Genomic DNA, 19,974 nt, shown 5'->3' on the forward strand with positions numbered 1-19,974 from the left:
TGACTCACAAAATAGGGTTTGTACATGCTACAATCCTTTTTAGCGGTCACAAACGGCTGAATGTTCCGTTTGCGACTGCTAAAACTGCTGTACATCTGGCCCTAAATTCAGTATTGCTGGTTAGTCCTGTTTCCTGGTGTTAATTTGCTGGGCTTCTTGCCTTTAAGATGGTGGCTTAGGGACAAGACACTACAGTTAGTAAGATCTCTGGCTGCCTAGAATGGATGGCTTAGGAGATGGGAAGTACATTGAGTGACTGATGGTGTTTTGACTTGGAGAGAGAAAGAAGGCGGGGTTTGCACTACAAATACATTGGCAGCACATCACAGGATGTGAGTGACCAGTCTGTTCAGGTGAGTTGACTTGTCAGACAGGTTAGCTTTGCGGGGGAGTGTGGGTGGCATGTCTTAATATGTACTGTTTCTAACAACTATATATCAACATACGTCAATTTACATATCTTACAAATTTATGTTTTTTGTTTAGTTTATTTGCATTCCAAGTACTGCATTTCGTGTACGTGAGATATAGTTATGGTTGTTAAAGGCTATGGGTGTACCTGTGTATACCGTGTTTTGGAGTGGCAGATTGTTTGTCACTCTATATTTATGTGATGGTTATGATTTTTCTTGCTTGGTAAATTTGTTGTGGGAATGCACACAGAATGACATAACATTTTGGGGCAGTGCAGGGTGAAGATAGTTCCTTAATCAAGACAGGACTGACCTTTTATTCAGTTGTACATAATCACAAAGAGGGACCAATGGCTTGATAGGTTCAGCATATGGGCCCCAACCAGTAACTGTTTTAGACAAAAGAGTATGCTGTTCCTAGAGGGGTATGGCAGAAAAAGAGGGGTGAGAAGTGACAGAGTATCGGTCCAAGTCAAATATTCGATGAGTGCTAGACAGGATAGTATAGTAGTCGTCAGGGGATAGCTCCAATAAGGAGCAAGGGCCCTCACACACCCCAAGGGGTGTCATGCTTTATCATAGGGCAGCCCCTCGTTGGGCCGGCGCTGCAATTCCCAATGATCCCCGCAAAGGGGCTCTTTGGTGGAGGTCTTCTCGGTTTTTGCCGTTGTGAAGCCAGATGGTACGTGTGAGGGCAGGCTATGTGTAGTGAGTAGACGTGGGGTAAAAAAGGTGATTTAAAAATGGGTCCTGTATTCTCCAAAAAAAGATTTATTGTCGGAGTACCTTGACCATGAATAAAAATGATGAACTGAGTGGGGAGAATTAAACCTGTGTCAGTTCTATTGAGTGGTGCATAGGATCGGGGTTGAAATGTTTCTTGTCTTCAATAAAGTCCTAAGAGATCTCGACAATTCTTCAGGACCTAAAATCCTCGTCTACTTTAATCAGGAAGGCAAAAAGTGTGAAAATAAAAAATCATGTACCCTAATATAAGGATTCGCTAGTAGTCCTACGTGTGTGGAGACAGACAACACACACAAACAAGTAGATGGTGAAAATGGTGTACCTTCCGGAAGCAATTAGCATCTAGAGGGAACAAAACAATCGTTATCACATAGTACAACAATGTTCAGAAAAAACAACAACAAGGTCTGGGTCACACAGGAATAGGGTTGAAAAGGGAAGGATAAAAGATACACCGTAGAGTATCGTAGATTTTAAATACACAGCTGTATCATGTCATTCCATCACGGGTGTGTCTTGCGTAGATCTCTACACGTTTAACTACTGTGGCTTGATCATGACAGGTGGTATTGGTTCCAAATTAGAACATTACCAACATGCAGGTAGAGGATAGTTGGAGAAACATAATGCTCGGTAGGTGGGTATTGCAGGGGGTTGTGTGGCACTTTACCGCGACAACACAGCATACAGTGGTTACATACAGTGTGATATATCGTAGGTGAGGCTAGGCAGTGTGGTTGTGTGACTATCGCGATGATTGGACAATAACCATACAGTTGCTATGCACTCACAGGGAGGTAGAGGTGAATGGGCCTCAACAGGGATTAGCCAGTGTGCTCACTAAATTATGCGAAGGGGACCAAACTAAAAGCAGAGAGGGGAATGAAAAAAAAAAAGGGGGCGGGTTATGCAATAACCTGTAGGTACAAAAATCACTAAGCATCTAGTTTGTAGTTGAAGCAGACACTGACTGCATATGGTGCTGCCCGTATCACTGTGAATGGGGTAAAGAAGTAGGTCAAGGTAGCATTCCAGTCTCAAAATCAACCAAAAGGTGATGGTGACACACACAGTGGTGAATGCATACTATGTAAAGCTCAAAGCGACCCTTCACACGGTGGTGTGAAGCCGTTAAGGCGCTAGTAGCAAGGACACATTGCTAACAAAAATAAAAAGTTCTAAAATATCTACGTGTCCGGGGAACAGGAGCGCTGATTAACAAATACACTGCACTCAGCAGGGAGGGTGAGTCGCTAAGATTAAGCCACAATTTATGGGAGGGTAAAGCCATAATTGAGGCCGTGGTGCTGCGGAAGCAGTCCTCCTTGCACACATAACAAGTGTTGGCGCTTAACTAGTATGCATGGAGAAGCCTTTACTTGTGACAAAATGGGAAAGTCACAACCACCTGATACAAGAATAATTAGAGCAGCGGTGCAACGGAAGAATTCTCTGAGCGCACATAACACGTGTCAGGCTTAAACTAGGGGGATTGAAGCAGAAGGCACGCGTAGTGAATAGCCAGGGTTGCGGTCATAGATGGGGCTGCGGTACAGCAAGAAGAGTTCCCGGTGCTCGTATAGCGAATGGCACCTTTGCTGACGAGCATGAGGAAATAGGCTTGTGAAATAATGAACACGGGGAAGCGCGGAACGGGCACACTTATCAAGATACTGACTGTGGTCAACAAGGAGTCCGGTACGGCACCTACCCAACGCCGGCTGTCTCTGGGTGGCTGGCGTGGGTTAGAAAACGGACTTATGTAGTGAACGAGGGAGGTGGCTATCCAAGAGACAAAAGGTGTTGGCCATCTTGGAGTGGTGCAAAAGAGGTGGCCAGCTAAAGGAAAAGGAAGTGTCGGCCATCTTAGAATGGTACAGGAAGGTACAGAGAGATAGAAGACTGGTTGTGTTACCAGTTAAGGGATGGGGGGGCAATTTAGTGATGTAATGGGATCATTTAGAGGGCCAGAGTGACCAAAAGTCAAACCTGGGCATCTTTCAGGCATATATCCCCCATAGGTGTGACTGACCACGGAACCAAGGGATGATCGAGGGCAGTAAGGGTGACACATGGTTGAGTCATGGGTCAGTCACCTCACCCCATGGAATGGCAACATTCAAGCCGGTCTGATGTGTTTTTAAATGAAAAACCCATCTTTGTTCCCTAATTAGGAGTGCATGGGCAGACAGGCTGGTATTGGCTTCCAGAACTTTCCACTTAATGTCATCTGGTGTGTGCTGTTGTTCTGCGTAGCGTGTGAGCAGTCTTGTCATGCTCTTCCTACATCTAATGTTACTGCGATGTTCTGTAATGCACAGTTTGATGGCCCGTGTGGTCATACCAGTGTAGCTCTTCAAACACGGGCAGGTCAGCATGTACACACAATTACGAGTATTACAGTTTGTGTGGATTTGTTGTACCCACCCCTCAGTTGTACCGATGTCTACTTGTTTAGAATGGTGGGTGAGGTGACATGCACTACAAGAGCCACAGGGGTAATGGCCTGACACCGGCGGCAAACCCTATAGCTGTTGTTGGCGGTTGATCGATTTGGCCTGTGGTCTTGTATGTACCACCTTGTCTTTGATGTTTGCAGTTCTTTTGTGTAACGTCCGTTTTTTTTAAAACAAAGCGAAAAGAAAAACAGAGGCCAAGCAAGTAGAAGGCACATGTCCCAATGAGAAAAGCGTTGAGATAGCATCAGTGTCCAAGCTGTACATTGATACATCAATATAAAAGCAACCCACCAGATCCAGAGGTCGGACTGTGTAAGAAAAAAAAAGAAAACCCGCCACTGCAAAATATAGTAGACTGGGGCAACATAAAGCGCGGCACCATCCTATGTCGCAAACAGTGTAACAGTAGACCCAGCTCTCAGGGAAAATATATGGGAGGAGCTAGGGTACACATTTCAGTCAAGAGTCCGAACATCTTGTGGAGGAGTGCTGCAGCGCCACAGCTGGACATACAGTAGAGACATGTTACGCTTAGCCTTATCAACGATGGGACCTTCACATCATGGAGAGGAAATACCTTGCACTGTGGAAATACTATACAGCCATCTCTATTTTTAATAGGAACAAGAACACACAACAAAAAGAAAAAAGAAAAAGGGATCTTAAAAGACAAAAACACATAAAAAGAAAAAGGAAACAATCAGAAGGAACTTCCTTCCCGGGGGGGGGGGAGTGGATGCCAGATGCGCTGTGGGGAGGTAGGGCCCAAATTGGGGGCCATAAGAGGTTCCAGGGGGCAAAAAGGCCTGCCCACCAGTTCAAGTGGGTCATTGTGGGGGATTCTGTTTTCTGGCTCCAAGGGATCTTCGAACAGCTGCAGGCCGCAAGGTTTGGGGGGCACCAGTCGGGAATGCTCAGTCTTGGTGAGGTGATGTATAAGTGACTGCCAAATGCACTTGAATCATGTGTCCGTGTGCTTAATACGCGCTGTAGGTAATTCTAAGGCCAGGACATCCCACAGCCAAAGAAACCCAGTGGCAATGGGGGGGCTTCTTCCAACATTGGGCGATGAACTGTCTAGCCGCTCCTAGTAGGTGGAGGGTCAGATGCCATTCCGCGTTAGTCATGGCTTTCAGCGTGCCGGGTTTAATGCCCAAAATTGCCAATGACGGGGTAGATGGAACCGGGAAACCCACCACCTCTGTAATATGACTGAGGATCTCCTTCCAAAATAGTGTGAAACCGGGGCAGGACCACCAAATGTGCAGAAAGTCCCCTCTATCACTCTGACACCTCCAGCAAAGCGAAAGGGAATTCAGAAACATCTGATGGAGGCGAGTGGGAGTATAGTACCAGAGTGTCATCAGTTCATATGCTGATTCACGTTGCGGTGTACTGCGGTACACCTTAGGGATGCCCCTTCACAAGCGGGCCCACCTCTAAGGTGGGATGTCCTCATCCAGGTTTGAGGCCCAACGCGTCTGGTAGCCATGGGGCGTAGGTTGTTGAGAGTTTGTAAAATAGAATAGGTTTTAGAGATCAATCCCTTTGACTTCTCAAACCTACGAATCGAAAATTCAAAGGGGGTGAGTTGTCTAGTAGCCTCCCGGACATATGTCGGGGCACTAAGCCAATGCCGCAACTGGTAGTACTGCATGCCTTCCGAGAGGTGAAAGTCTTGTCTGCATTGTGCCCTGAAAAAAGTCCTGGATGACTCGCCGTCCCTGTACTGTTCACGCATCAAACGCCTGAGGTTGTAAAGCAAGGGGAAACATAGGGTTACGCGTTAGAGGTGTGTAGGCGGAGGGCAACATCGTGAGGCCCTGGGGTACTGCCAGATATCCCAAATCTCCAAGACTGTTCTCGTAGGGGTAGCTATATAACTGCTGCGGGGGCGAGCTCCACGTGGGAGCCAAGCCAAATCCCACAATGGTCAACAGGATACCGCCCGGTCCAAGTGGAACAAATGCGTCTCACTTTCACAAACTATCCATTCTGATATAAACCGAAGGTGAAAGGCCCAATAGTATTTCAACAGATTGGGGCAAGCAAGACCATCCCGGGTTCTGGGAAGAATAAGGATCTTATTGGAGAAACGAGCGCGAGATTTCCTGCATATGAATTTGGTAAAGTCCCGTTTCAGGGCCAGGATATCCGCTTGTGGTATAGGGGTGGGAAGGGTTTGAAAAAGATAGAAAATTTTAGAAAGTAGAAATATTTTAATGGTTTAATTTGAACTAGCCACGCCAAGGGAAGGTCTTTCCATCTACGCATTTCCTCTCGTATGGATTTCCTATACCTGGATCAATTAGACGAAGTCCAAAACAAAAGTGTAGGAGTCAGGTCCAGGCTAGGCCTGGGCAAAATTTCCGTTCCCTTCGCGGAATTTGCGATAATTTGGCATTTCCACGTTCCGCGGAGAGCGCGGAAATGTCAAAATTTCCGCATTCCGCAGCTTTGTGATAATTTGGTTCTTGCTCACGCTGTAAAATAATACATTCTCGCGCCCGCGCGATCGCCTTACCTGAATCCCCGCGTTCGCCGACAAGTTTTCCCGATCCGGTCGCGTTCTCCATGAGATGTTGTATTGTTTTAGCCATTTGCGCTGTCTCGCGACAGTTCGCACCCGCAGTGACGTCATGCGTCGCGCGATCACGTCTTTCTTCTCGCGCTCATGCACCGCGAGAAGAGTGAAAACAAGATGGCCGCGCCAGCAAGCAACCGCATGGGTAAGTTGGCGAGCCGCGAACACGCAGAAAATACCGCGAACGGGCGGGAAAAAAACTTCCGCATCTTCGCGATATTTCTGCGTGTTTGCGGAGATTTTAAACATTTTCGCGATAATTTGCGAAAGTCGCTTCCGCAAATTCCGCCCACCCCTAGTCCAGGCCCAGGTACTGAATCGACACATCGGTCCACTGCACCGGAATCGATCCCGCAGCTCCTGGACTTCCAAGGCCGAAAGTGTAAGATTAAGGGGCGTGAGATTTAGCAAGATTGATCCGATAGCCGGAGGTGGCTTCGAAGGACCCCAGGAGTGTCGCCACTGCAGAAAGGGAGGTCATTGGGGAGGACAGGGATAAGAGGAGATCATCAGCGAAGAGAGAGGCTTTATGCTCATAACCACCCATGGGGATCCCCATATATCCTGATCGCAACATATAGCAATAGCCAGGGGCTCCACCACGAGTGCAAATAGTAGGGGGGAGAGCGGGCAGCCCTGTCTAGTGCCGCGGTGGATTGGAATAGGGGCCGTAAAACGTCCATTAAAACTAATGCGGGTGGTGGGCTTCGCATATGGAGCCATCAGTTTAGAGATTATCGCAGGTCCAAGACCGACTTTCTGGAGGACCGACCTAAGAAAGCCCCAGTCCACACGATCAAACGCCTTATCTGACACCAGACAGGCAGAGATATTTCTGAATCGTGCTTTCTCCACTAAATGGGCTATCCGGTGTATATTGTCCGCACTCTGACGTTGACAAATAAACCCCACTTGATCGGGGTCAACGAGACCCGGAAGATGAGGTTCCAAGCGATTCACCAGGATTTTGGTACATATCTTGGCATCAGTGCTTAGCAGGGCAATAGGGCGAAAGGAATAGGGCAGGGTTAGATCCTTTCCTGGCTTAGGGATAAGCACTATTTACACCTCATTCATTGTGGGGGAGAGACTTGAGCGATCAGTGAAGCTATTAAAGAGATGGAGCATATGGTCCCAAAGTTGGGGATAGAATACCCATAGAAAGTAACCGGCAGGCCATCAGGTCCCGGGGTTTTGCCTATCGGAAGCTGTTTCAGCGCTTTGGCTATTTTGTCATGAGTAATAGGGTCATCAAGCAATTTCGTTAGGTAGGGGTCTATAGGGTCCCAAGGGCAGGAGTTGAGAAAAGCTGTGACAGTATCTGGTGAACAAGGAGCATGCACATACAGATCCCGGTAAAAGGTCCCCAATTCAAGGCTTTTGTCCGCCTCCGAGATGGCCCAGGAACGATCCTGCCACTTAAGCTTAGCGATGTGAGCTCGGGTAGTCTGAGCCCGAAGTCGTCTTGCTAGACATGCCCCAACTTAATCCCCTACTGTATAAAATTTCTGTTTGAGATTGACTAAAAGCCGCTCAGCCTTGTTGGTACGCTGTAAGCGCAGTTGGCCACAGAGTTCGGCAAGAAGCTGCTTGTTGCGGAGGGACGGATGTGCATGGTCCCTACGCTCTAGGGCTTTAATATCTCTAGAAAGATTAGACTCAACCAGGCGTGCCTCCCTAGACCGGGCAATTGATGTTGATGTGATGACCCCCGAATAGGGGCTTTGAAGGCATCCCAGAGGGTGTCTCCAGGGGTATCAGAAAGGGAATTGGCGAGAAAGAAGGCCTCAATCTCCTTATGAATGTCTGCCACATCCACAGGGTCTCGAAGGGCCTGGGGGGGGCAGGATCTACCGAGGCAGAGGTTCTCTGCGCATGTCAGGGGGCTAGAGTGCGAGCAGGACATATGCATGGTCCGATATAGATATTTTGGAGATCTCTGCGCTACACAGAATATGAACCAAGGGGAGCGAGAGAAAAAATATGAACTATATGAGAATACGAGCAGTGCACTTGGGAAAAGAAGGAGTAATCCCAAGAGTCTGGGTGCAAGTGTCTCCAGGCGTCGACTAAACCGAAGTCAGTGATGACATTCCTCATTGCCGCTTACATCGCTCCGGCACAATGATGCGCTTGCGCAGTGCAGTCCCACTCAGTGTACAAAACCAATTTAAAGTCACCCCCAAGGACAATAGGTTTAGAAAGTGATTGCAGGAGGGCCCCAAGGTGCAGGCGAAGAAATGCTTCTTGATTCTGGTTGGGTGCATACATGTTAACAAAAGTTAAAGATCCCCGATCCAAACCATGTTTACCTTGAGAAACCTCCCCCCATCGTCTGCCGTACAATTGGGGGTAGCTGTTGGCCCGCCTGGCCTGAAAAAAATGGCCACCCTGCAAGTTTTGGAAGGGGAGCACGCCCAATACTGAGTGGGGTATCTGGAGTGGGACATAAGGTGTGTGTCATTAGAAAGCAAGTGGGTCTCCTGAAGCAAAAATGCCATACCTGGCGACACTTATTAGGGGGTTCAGCCCTTTCACATTGAGAGAAAGGAGTTTACCATGAGTCGTCATAGTACAAGATGGGGTATGTGTTGCACCTCCTCTGCCCAGCAGTATCCTGCATCCCCCCAGCTCCTCCCAAGCACCATCCATCGCGGCAAAAGAGTGAGAAAGACAGCCCCAATCTGGCAAGGCACATTCCTGCAGGTCCCAGAAAGGTAACCCCAAAGAGGTGAGACAGCTCAGCCCCCCGGAGCAGCGCATCTAAGGGCGGAAAACTTACAACAAAAAGGGAGAGAGAAAAAAATGAAAACAAGACAGAAACAGATGATCAACTGGGCCAAACAAGTTCAGAGTCTAACTGGAATAGCCCAGAGTCACTCAGGTGGGCCATTCTGGAAAAGTCACTCTCCTGAGGGTCTCTGAGGTGGGGGATGGCAGACACATAGAAATGTAGGGGTCTCCATCGCTCATGTCCCGTGGCATTACAAAATACACAATGTTCATTCCGGACACCGGGCTATTCCAAGACGATCAATCAGAGGGGTGTTAGAGGCTCCATCCGTTGGGCCAACCAAAGTGACAAGAAAACGCAATCATAGCCCTCTGACCCATACAGCGGACCACTCCACGTGACACATGGCAGCGGGGGTAAGCCATATCACAAAGAGCTGGGTAAACCCACCAGTCAGAATAGAATATAAGGGGTTCCAGCATTATATCATAAGCCAGCATTACCAGTGAGGTGTCACTCAGCATGAGTTTGCGGCTGCGTTGGAGAAGAAGAGCCACTGAGAAAATGGATATGGCTTATGATGTCTTGCTTGGTTTGCGAGGATTCAAGCTCATGCAGACGGTGTTTGGATCTAGGAGGAAGAACAGTGGACCATTCCAGGTGGAGAGACCCAGAACGGTGATCCCACGAGGAGGAAAGTTCACCTCCCTCCGGCTCGATCGGCAGATGCAGGAGCTGTTGTGCCTCTCTCAATGAAAGGAGAATCAGTCGCTTGCCCTCCCAGGTAAACATCAGCGCAAAAGGGTGTACTTATCATTGAGGTCTCTCAGTTTATCCATAACTGGTTTGAACTCCTTTTGCTGTCTGAGCATGGCGGGCACCAGGTCCTGAACGATTTGTATTGTTAGACCATTATAGGACACCGATTCAATCCCCTGCACCTTTTTCAAAATGGCTTCCTTGTGTGTAAAAAAGTGGACACTCGTGAGATTGTCTGGGATAAAGTCAGGGTGATTTTGAGGCCCCGGAACCCAATGAGTTCTATCCAGCATAGGCAGGGAGGCGTCCTCATTCTCCCCAGACGGTGTGGAGAAAGTCCGATGTATACTCTAGGATGTCCTTTCCCTCCGTTCCCAACGGAACCCCTCTAATGCGCAGGTTGTTCTGCCTACTGCGGTTTTCCAAGTCCTCTTGTTTCAGTTGAGAGGGGGGTTACTCCACATGCAATATTATCCTGCCGGACCCCAAGAGAGACCCCCAGGTGGCAGAGAGGAAGCGTTCTCCAGAGGGGGAGGCAGCGCTAACAGTCCTGGGGCAGCACACGGTTACCTTCTTGTTCCAGGGCTCTCGCAAGGACTGTGCCGTCATGTGCTCCAAGATAGCACAGCCAGGTACCCTGTGGTCTCCACACTACCAGGAATAAGTCAAAGTTCAGGGGCCCTGTGATGTGCCCAACCGAATAACCACCTGTAGGCCTCGGGGTTCCAGGCAGGGGGAAGAGAATGGCTGTCGTTCACCAAAGAGGGGGGGTTCCTCCCATGAGCAGTCATAGTGTCTCAAGCACCAAGGAGGCCCGCAGCCGAGAGCCAACAGCATTAGTTAAGCAGGGGTGGTGAGAGATCTGGGCTGAGGGCATTAGAGAGCCTCTCCACCATCCCCCGGGCCCTTGCAGACAAAGCGCTGGTCCCCCACTTATCTGCGGTCTTCTCAGCTCACAGTTGCCCTGTAGGGTCAGGAGCTTCAGACTCGCCGTTGGGAGTCCTCATCAGCAGCACAGGCTAAAGGCAGACAGGACAGCGTGAGGTGGGCACTCACACCAGGAGCTCCCGCTCGGAGGTTCCCCCGCGGCCGATGACCAAGGCCGGGGGCGACGTCACTGGAGTCGGGAGCACTATAGGCCTCAAGAAGGCCTCAGGAGGCCAGACGTTGCCAGACTGGGAGATCAAATCCAGCAGGGACCTCCCAATCGCCGGTTGCCACGTCCATCATGCTCTGTAGGCTCTGCTCTGTATGGCACTTCTGGGCATGATGGGGCACAATCTAGGGCTCCCCAGGCTGCCTACAGGGCCAAGCAGCTGAAATGGCAGAAGAGCAGACGGTCTCCCTGAGCAGTGGCGGAGGTCGAGGAGTCCCCCCCTGACAACCGGAACGGCCAGGGGCCTGCGCCAGCACCGAGGGCTCCCTCGGACAAGCGTTTCTCTCAGCGTATGGTTGCAGGGTCAATGTCTGGCTGGTAGGTCTCCACAGCAGACGTGACCCAAGATGGCAGCCAGAGGGATCTGAGCCATGGCGCCGATCGAAGATCACGGTCATTCAAGGCCCGCGGGTCGCTCTCCGCCAGAGAACCCAACGCCACTGCATCACCCTAATAGGCTGAGTGCCCTGCCCCGGTTAACATTCCCTGTGGCAGCGGATGAAAGCAATTGCAGGACACGGCGGAGCGGAGACCAGGAGAGACGCGTCTCACTCCATTCGTGCAGAAGCCACGCCCCCTGCAGTTCTTTTGAGGGCAAAGCGTGTAGCGGCTGGAGACAGTTCTCCAGTGCAATGTATGGGCCTATGCTTCTTAATAATCTTCTGGATCACCTACGATATATCTTCAACACACTGTATGTAACCACTGTATGCTGTGTTGTTGCTGTAATGTGCCATACAACCCCCTGCAAACCCCCAGCTACCGAGCATTATGGTTCTCCAACTATCCTCTGTCTGCATGTTGTTAATCTTCTAATTTGGAACCAATACCACCTGTCATGATCACACCACAGTAGTTCCACGTGGTGTGATCATGACCACACCTGTGATGGAATGGCACGATAGCACTGTGTATTTAAAATCTACGATACTCTATGGTGTATCTTTTATCTGTACGTTGTCCTTCCCTTTTCAACCCTATTCCTGTATGACCCAGACCTTGTTGTTGCTTTTTGTAAACATTGTTGTACTATGTGATAACAATTGTTTTGTTCCCTCTAGATGATAATTGTTTCCGGAAGGTACACCTTTTTCAACATCCACTTGTTTGTGTGTTTTGTCTGTCTCCACACACTTAGGACTACTAGCGAATCCTTATATTATGGTACGTGATTTTTTACTTTCACACTTTTTGCCGACCTGATTAGAGTAGACAAGGGTTTTAGGTTCTGAAGAACTGATGAGATCTCTTAGGATTTCATTGAAGACAAGAAACATGTCGACCCCGATCCTATGCACCACTCACTAGAACTGACACTGGTTTAATTCTCCCTACTCAGTTCACCATTTTTATTCATGGTCCAGGTACTCCTAGAATAAACCTTTCTTTGGAGAATCCAGGAGCCATTTTTAAATCATCTCTTTTATCCAACTTCTACTCACTACACATAGGCTGCCCTCACACGTACCATCTTGCTTCACAAAGGCAAAAACTGAGAAGACCTCCGGCAAAGATTCCCTGCAGGGTCCGTTGGGCATTGCAGCGCCGGCCCAATGAGGAGCTGCCCTATAATGAAGCATGACACCCCTTGGGGTGTGTGAGGGCCCTTGCTCCTTATTGGAGCTATCCCTGGACTAGTACTATACTTTCCTGTCTAGCATTCCTCGACTATTTGACTTGGTCTGATACTCTGTCACTTCTCGCCTCTCTTTTCTGCCATACCCCTCTAGGAACAGCATCGCATTTTATTCAGTTGACCAATTTCCCAATAAGTTGGAGTCTTTGGAGGACAGTTTTGAAAGCCTAATGCCGCTGCTGGGGATTCTGTCAGTTTCCTCAGCTCCTGAACTTTAATTACATCAGGCACAGCAGGTGAAATAGGATAGAGAGAGAAGAGAGAGGAGAGAAGGAGAAAGAGAGAGAGAGAGAGAAAGAGAGAGAGAGGGCAGAAGAGGGGGAGAATGAGAGAAAAGATGAAAGAGAGATGGATAGAAAGGAGAAAAATGGAGCTGGGCTTGTTTGAGCATTTTTGCCAGGACTGCTTTTGTTTGCCTAGCCTGGCCCTGGCCATCACGACCATGCAACGTTTTAATTTCCTTGGTTCTTGAGTTTGTGACCTACTATACTGCTCTGTGCTTGTTTTACCTGAATTCTTAGATTTTGACACTGAGAAACATTGGCAATACGAAGTAATGCCATATGGAACCATGTCTCTACCGTTCAAGGCAAAATGGAAGGCAGCACAGGCATAGACCCAGAGGTTATTGGTGGAAGAACTGGCATCACAAACAAGGAAGGCATGTTCATGTTCTTCCGAGTGGGAATGTGTGTGAGCAGAAAGTCAGACTGACAATGGCAGCATAAAACCTGCGCAAGAAGATTCTGTTCACAAAGGTGAGCAACTGTGCCTTCAAGACATTGGTGCCAGCTTTTTTTCCAGTGCCTTTTTAATATCGGAACTGGTTGGAAACACCAATGATTTAGAGACTGGTAAGCTCTGTTTGACTATTAGAGCCATGCACATGATCCTAAACCCCATCAACCCCTTGCCCAGTCATCTATAGGCCACAACACTCTCACCACAAGGCAATGCCAACATCTTCAGATAGCTGCCGGATAACAGTATTAATAAATGATTATATGGTGCTTATTCGCTAACTGGTTGCTATATACTCTAGTACTGAAATTAGCAGGTAGAATTAGTAGGGGTGGGCCGTAAACTCCGCTCCACCAGCTGAGTACATGAATGTCTGCCCTCTTCATGCTCTGCCTGGAGATTGGAGTAACAGAAAAACTCCACAAACCTCCACGTGGCAGAATCTTTTTTAGTCTGTGGCTCGCCAACTTTCAGTTGATGAGCGCGAGCAAGAAAAACTGAGCACTAGGATGAGTGCTTGCGTAATTTCTCAATGCGAGTGGTTAAGGCAGGACGCTACCGTTTACATTGAGAATACTGCCTCTTGAGTTTAAAACCTACTTGAGCTTCAGAAAGAAGCAGCGACCTCTGGCACAACGCGTGGTGCCATTCGTGCTGGTTTTTCAGCATGGAACAAGCTCCCGACACTAAAAATCAGTGCGATCAGTTCGACGTCCCAAAATTCCGCCACTTGTGGAATCTCACAGAGTTTTCATGTAACTTTGCGGAATTCCGGAGAGTACAACTTTGCGAGTTCCGCCCACCTCTAGTAGTTAGTAGGAAATGTGTTTATATTGGATTTAGCAATCCTGTATAGTTGAAAAACTGCAAAGGCCCAACTGGCATGCAAGCTTGTGGCCTACACACATCCCTCAGATTTGAAAGTTCCAATTCCTGAGCCATATCACCAGCAAAGGAGCCTTATGCCTCAATGATTTACTTTGCTTTAACTCTCAAACTTACAACCCAGACTTATTATTCATAATATCCTGGCTATGCTCCTCCACCATTCTCAACCCTCACCCTGTAATTCGCCCTCAAACTTGATCCCTGCTTTTTCCCATTCATGCCCTGACCAACCATCTCAGATGTGCTCTTGCCAGTGCTGGATATGATGCCTCTCATCACCACTTTGCAATTTACCCACAAATATCATCAACAGCATCTCGATCATTAAAATACAACACGCTCTCTACATCAGCTCTAACTTACCACATCTGTTCCCGCTGATAAAGTGCATCAACATTTTAAATGGAGCCATCACTAAAGTAAACAGATGCACCATCTTTCACGGGAGATCTATCACTAACACCACCATTGGAAGCTTGGTGTAAGTAGACAGCTACAAAAATAACCTAAATATGGTTTGTAGTTTGCTACATGGTATTATCATTTTGCACTTCCTCCAGCGGGGCGAAGACTGTAGATGCCATTTTTGTTTTGCAGATACTAAAGCAGTTAAGCTCTTTACATAAGGGACATGAGAAATAAGCAGCATTAACTACCTCAAATTAATTTCTTGCTGTTGCTGATGTAATGAATACCTCCTGTGTCTATTGAATACTTTCACTGACGTTATAACCATACTACCCAATTGTGTTGACATAGTAACAGATGGTTGTTTAAATCCCTGAGCCAGCATCATAGCTATTTTGGGGTATTAAAGTGTGGCCTTCGACACAGCTTTATTGGCCCAAAAAGCCATGTGGTTTCATCCATTGGTCAGTTAAACTACCATTTAAATTTTGTTTCCACCCACAACAGCATAAAGCGTTTGGCAATGGGTCAGACTATGAGTCAGCCCACTTTACTTATTGGCTCCCTTCACATGAATGACTGTGCAAAGTCTGAGCATATTGTTCACTTACAACTTAAATAGTTGCTTTCTCTTCAATGACAAAGCAGAGTCAAAGTGTGCTTTTTTAGAATTTGTTTTATATTGTGAGAAATTGCGTTGTTGGGAGACTGGGGTGTGAGCCTTGGTAAAGAAACAGCCACAATCTCTAGCAGAATGAGCCACAAAAAGTCACTAAATTAACCTGTGCTTAACCCTGAGTAGCCTGGCACAAAAAGCAGTTAGTCTTAACTTAGAGGCAATGTGTAAAGTATTTATGCAGCACACAAACAGTAACAAAGTGAAAAAACAAAAAGGAAAAATCCCCCACCAATTTAGAAAAATAGAGTAAATATTTATCAATTATTTGACACCAAAACAACAAAAATCCAATCAATTGAATCACAGTTCTGAATTTTTAAAGATTCCAATGAAAATAGCACCAAAAAGCACAAAGTACAAGCTATGGATATCTGGCCGCACTCAACCAGGTGAATGTCATAAGGTCAGGCTGACTACGATGGACTGCAGGTCGGCTACAGTCACCATATTAGTCCCAGTGAAAATGTACCTTCTCAAATCAGTGCCAAGAGTGATGTTCGCTTTTGAGGCAGCCATTAGGAGCAGGGAGATCGTTGCGGGAGGCTGCCGAAGTGGTGTGAAGATCCTGTAGTTGGCGTGGGCGGGCATTGCTGGAGCTTCGCATTCGTGGTCTTGGCAAGCGGTCAATGCTGTAGCATAAAGAGGTAGCTGCCAGAGCTTTGCATTGAAAGGTTGCATGGGTGGCATGATCTTAGCATGTACGGGCTTGTTCATGGTAGCAAAGAGCCCAAAAACCTCAATACAGCTCTATGAGGCCACACCAAGGGCCAAGGATCTGAGGGGCAACACTTGGGAGGCAGGAACTCCCTTCCTATGTGTCCAGGTGCTGGTGCAGGATGTTGGGGAGCCTTTTATGTCCCTGACACTCAGATCAGGGGCCAGGAAGCCAACCCCTGGAGTCACTCTGGAAGCCCTGGGTACAAGATGAAGTTGCAGGTCCAGTTCTTCACTCTAAGTCAAGAAGACAGCCGGGCAGCCGGGTAGCAGTTCAGCAAAGCAGCAGTCCAGCAGGGCAAAAGTCCAGAAGAGAGCCAGTCCTTTTAGTAGGACAGCAGTCCTTCTTCCTAGCAGAGTCCACAGCTCTAGAAGTATACTGAAGAGTTGGTGTCTGAGGCCCTCCTTCTAGTTGGTGAAAGAAGCTTCTAGAAAGTGGCTTTGAAGTGCATGAAATGTCCTGACTCTCTGCCCTGGCTCCAAACTGGCTGCAGTCTAGAGGTTTGTAGAGGGGATAGGTCCTTTGTGTAAAGGCAGAGTACTCCCTATTCCGTTGCAAGTGAGGCTCTGCTCAGCTCAGCCAACTCATCCTGCAAGTAGACAGCACACAAAGGCACAACTAATCCCTCTATTGTGTGACTGACTGGAAAAATTTCACAAATTGTAACTGTTAGTTACACCCAGTCATGTGACCCAAGACAGGGTACAGGCACAAAAGGGCTAAGGGCATAGAAATGCCAACTTTCTACAAGTGTATGTATCGTCACAATGTGGTAACCCTGCGTCCCTCAGAACCTGGGAACCTGTGTAAAAGCTACAATTGGTTCTGTCGGGTAGTGACAATTGCTTAGAATTTCAAGATATTAATAAAAAAACATACATTTTAGTTTATAGTCAAAAATGCTTTTAGTGATTAGGTTGGAACACAAAAGATTGACAATTATGCAGTGTGTCAAACGTATTTACTTGGAGCATTATTATGCATTTTAAGTGTCTCTGGTAGAATTACTTGCTAATTAAAAAACAGATGACCCAAAAACAACTGAACCAAACATAACCTCGACGCTTTGACCCAGGTGTTAGCCTTATTTAAAAAAAGCATCATGGTGGGTCTTCTTCAGGACAAGGAAAAGGGTGTATGGGGAAGGCAGCACATCCGTAAGGGAATCCTCCTAATCATGCCTTAAAGGATGTTGCCAAATCACCGTTTATCTGAAGAAATAGGAAAGACTACAAAGGGGATTCTCAAATAATTGAAAGATTAGGCGTGGATGTATTATATCCTGTTCAAGAGGCTGCTTTGGAAATCAGCATGCCCAGCGCGGGAATACAATTTGTTGTCCTCTGCACCTGATATTTAGTCCAGGTTCGGGCTGGAGTCGAAGTGCTCCTGTGTCGAATCCAGCAGACACTATGTCTTTCTAATTTCTTCTGATTACCCATGATTTGGCAAAATCCTTTAAGGCATCATTAGGAGGATTCCCTTACGGATGTGCTGCCTTCCCCTAACATTCTTCTCCTTGTCCTGAAGAAGAACCGCCATGACTCTTTCTTATATAAGGCAAACTCCTGAATCGAAACGTCAACGTTAAGTTTGGTTCAGTTGTTTTCAGGTCATCTGGTTTTTAATTAGCAAGTAATTCTACCAGAGACACTGATCCCCTACTATACTGATCATTTTTTAAGCTCCTTTTTCCTTTGTATATTTTGTACATATAATTGTTTCATTGATGTATATATGACACTCACTTCACTCATGTCACAGAGCACCATCGTTCTTTCACTATATTTAATGTCACTTTTTTCTTCTTCAATTGAATTGTTGACAGCCTTTTCATAAAATGCATAATAATGCTCCAAGTAAATACATTTGACGCAGTACATAATTGTCGGTCTTTTGTGTTCCAACCTAATCACTAAAAGCATTTTGACTTGATATTAAAATGTATGTTTTTTATTAATTTCTTTAAATTCTAAGCAATTGTCACTACCCAACAGAACCAATTGTAGCTTTTACAACTTTCTAAAAATTACATTTTCTAAATCAAAAAACAAACTTTACCTGGGGTTTTCATTACAATTCCAAAAACACAAAACATGACATAGCTACCTGCTCCTGTTGGTACTGGAATTCCTGGTTGGCTAGGGTATGCACCCAGGCCAGGCAGGAATAACCAGTCTAGACAGGGTAAGCTAAGTACACATTAAAAGATAGCCTGTGCTCACTCTCTGGTAGCTTGGCAAAGAGCAGTCAGGCCTATTCAAAGAGGCAATGTGTAAAGTACTTGTGCAATACACACACACATAGTAACACAATCAATACACCACAAAAAGATTTTCTTAAAAACAAGCCAAAACGACAAAAATCCAATGTATAGAAGTTGGGATACTTAATTTCAAATGAAAAATAGCACTTAGAAGCAAATAGTGCTTTAGGGGTTACATTAGGTCGTGCTGGACCGGCACAAATTCAAAGTTCGGGCTGACCGCGATAGATCGACTGCCAGCTACAGGTCCCATGCAGGCCCTGGTGAACAAAATACCTTTTCTGGGCGCAACAGCAAGATGTGTCGTGAGATGCGCCGATGCGGGTCCAGCAAGTAGAGGATGCATCAATTTTCCCCACGCACTGATGGCAATGCATTGGTTCTGTAGACGGGTGCTAGAGTCAAGACACGTCTAGCAATGTGCAGGGTTTCTCCATGCTGTTAAGAAAATGTCTCGATCTCTCCAAGCTACAGTGGCATTGATGCACTCTCCGATGCTTTGCTCTCGGGAGGCAAAGCGCTGGTTCTGCTGTGATACACCAAATGTACTCCTGCAGCCAGGTAAATGTGCAGGTTCTACTACATGCAGACTGAAGATATGTTTAAGTCTGTCTTGCAAGTATGTGGGCCACTTCCAATCAGCCATGCACAGGAGCAGGGTAGAGACTTAAATATCTCTGAGTCTCAATCAACAGGAGGAAAGCCAACAAACCCTTGGGGCAAACTTGGAGTGAAGACAGAGTCCAGCTCTCCTTCAGCAAAGTCAGAGAGCAGCAGGACAACAAGCAGAAAAGTAGGCCTTCCAGATCAGCAGCTCAATTGAGTCCCACCAGGATTGCCGCAACACTCTGCATGCCGTGCCGAGTTCAGGACGTGATGGGAAGTGCACAAAGCTCTGCGTTGGACTGCGGCCTCTCCGTTGGGGAAAGTGCTAGCTGACTAGTGACTCGTGTTTGTTGGCGGCGTGTGGCTGGTGCTGACACTGCCTCTCCCAGCTGCATCTCTCTCCGGGGGCCGGGCTTGGTATCGCCCCCTGACCACGCACAGAAGCGCGCCAGGAGGCGCTTAAAGAGGCGCTTAAAGCCGGTGTCAGCGCTACACTGGTGGGTGACTCGTTTTTGTTGGCGGCGTGTGGCTGGTGCTGACGCTGCCTCTCCCAGCAGCATCTCTCTCTCGGGGCCGGGCTTGGTAACGCCCCCTGACCACGCACAGAAGCGCGCCAGGAGGCGCTTAAAGCCGGTGTCGGCGCTACACTAATGGGTGACTCGTGTTTGTTGGCGGCGTGTGGCTGGTGCTGACGCTGCCTCTCCCAGCTGCATCTCTCTCCGGGGGCCGGGCTTGGTAACGCCCCCTGACCACGAACAGAAGCGCGCCAGGAGGCGCTTAAAGCCAGTGTCGGCCCCTCCTCTCGCGAGGACGCGCGCGGGACGCGCCGGGCTGAGCCCGGGCAGAGGGCGGGCCGTCTGTGGCCGTCGGGGGCCGGGCCACCCCTCTTGGTCACTACATCTGGAGAACTGACAGTGAGTCATGACTGTTTGAACCAGGGACTGTAAAAACAAATTCATATCCCCTTTGGTGAGACTCTGCCATTTGTTACGGCATTTTGCCTGTATTGTATTGTCCGCATGCCGCGATAGGGGAGGAGGGGTTAAAACCGCATCTACTCCAGGCTGGGTGCAGTGAAGGTTAGGACTAGCGTGGGGTGAATAAGTACTATTACGAGACCTTTAGGGGCAGTGACTAACTGTTGTTGGGAGCATTACAGGCAAAACGGTCACACGCTCGATAA

The sequence above is a fragment of the Triturus cristatus genome, chromosome 2_2 (genome assembly GCF_964204655.1).
Source record: "Triturus cristatus chromosome 2_2, aTriCri1.1, whole genome shotgun sequence".
Classification (NCBI taxonomy): domain Eukaryota; kingdom Metazoa; phylum Chordata; class Amphibia; order Caudata; family Salamandridae; genus Triturus; species Triturus cristatus.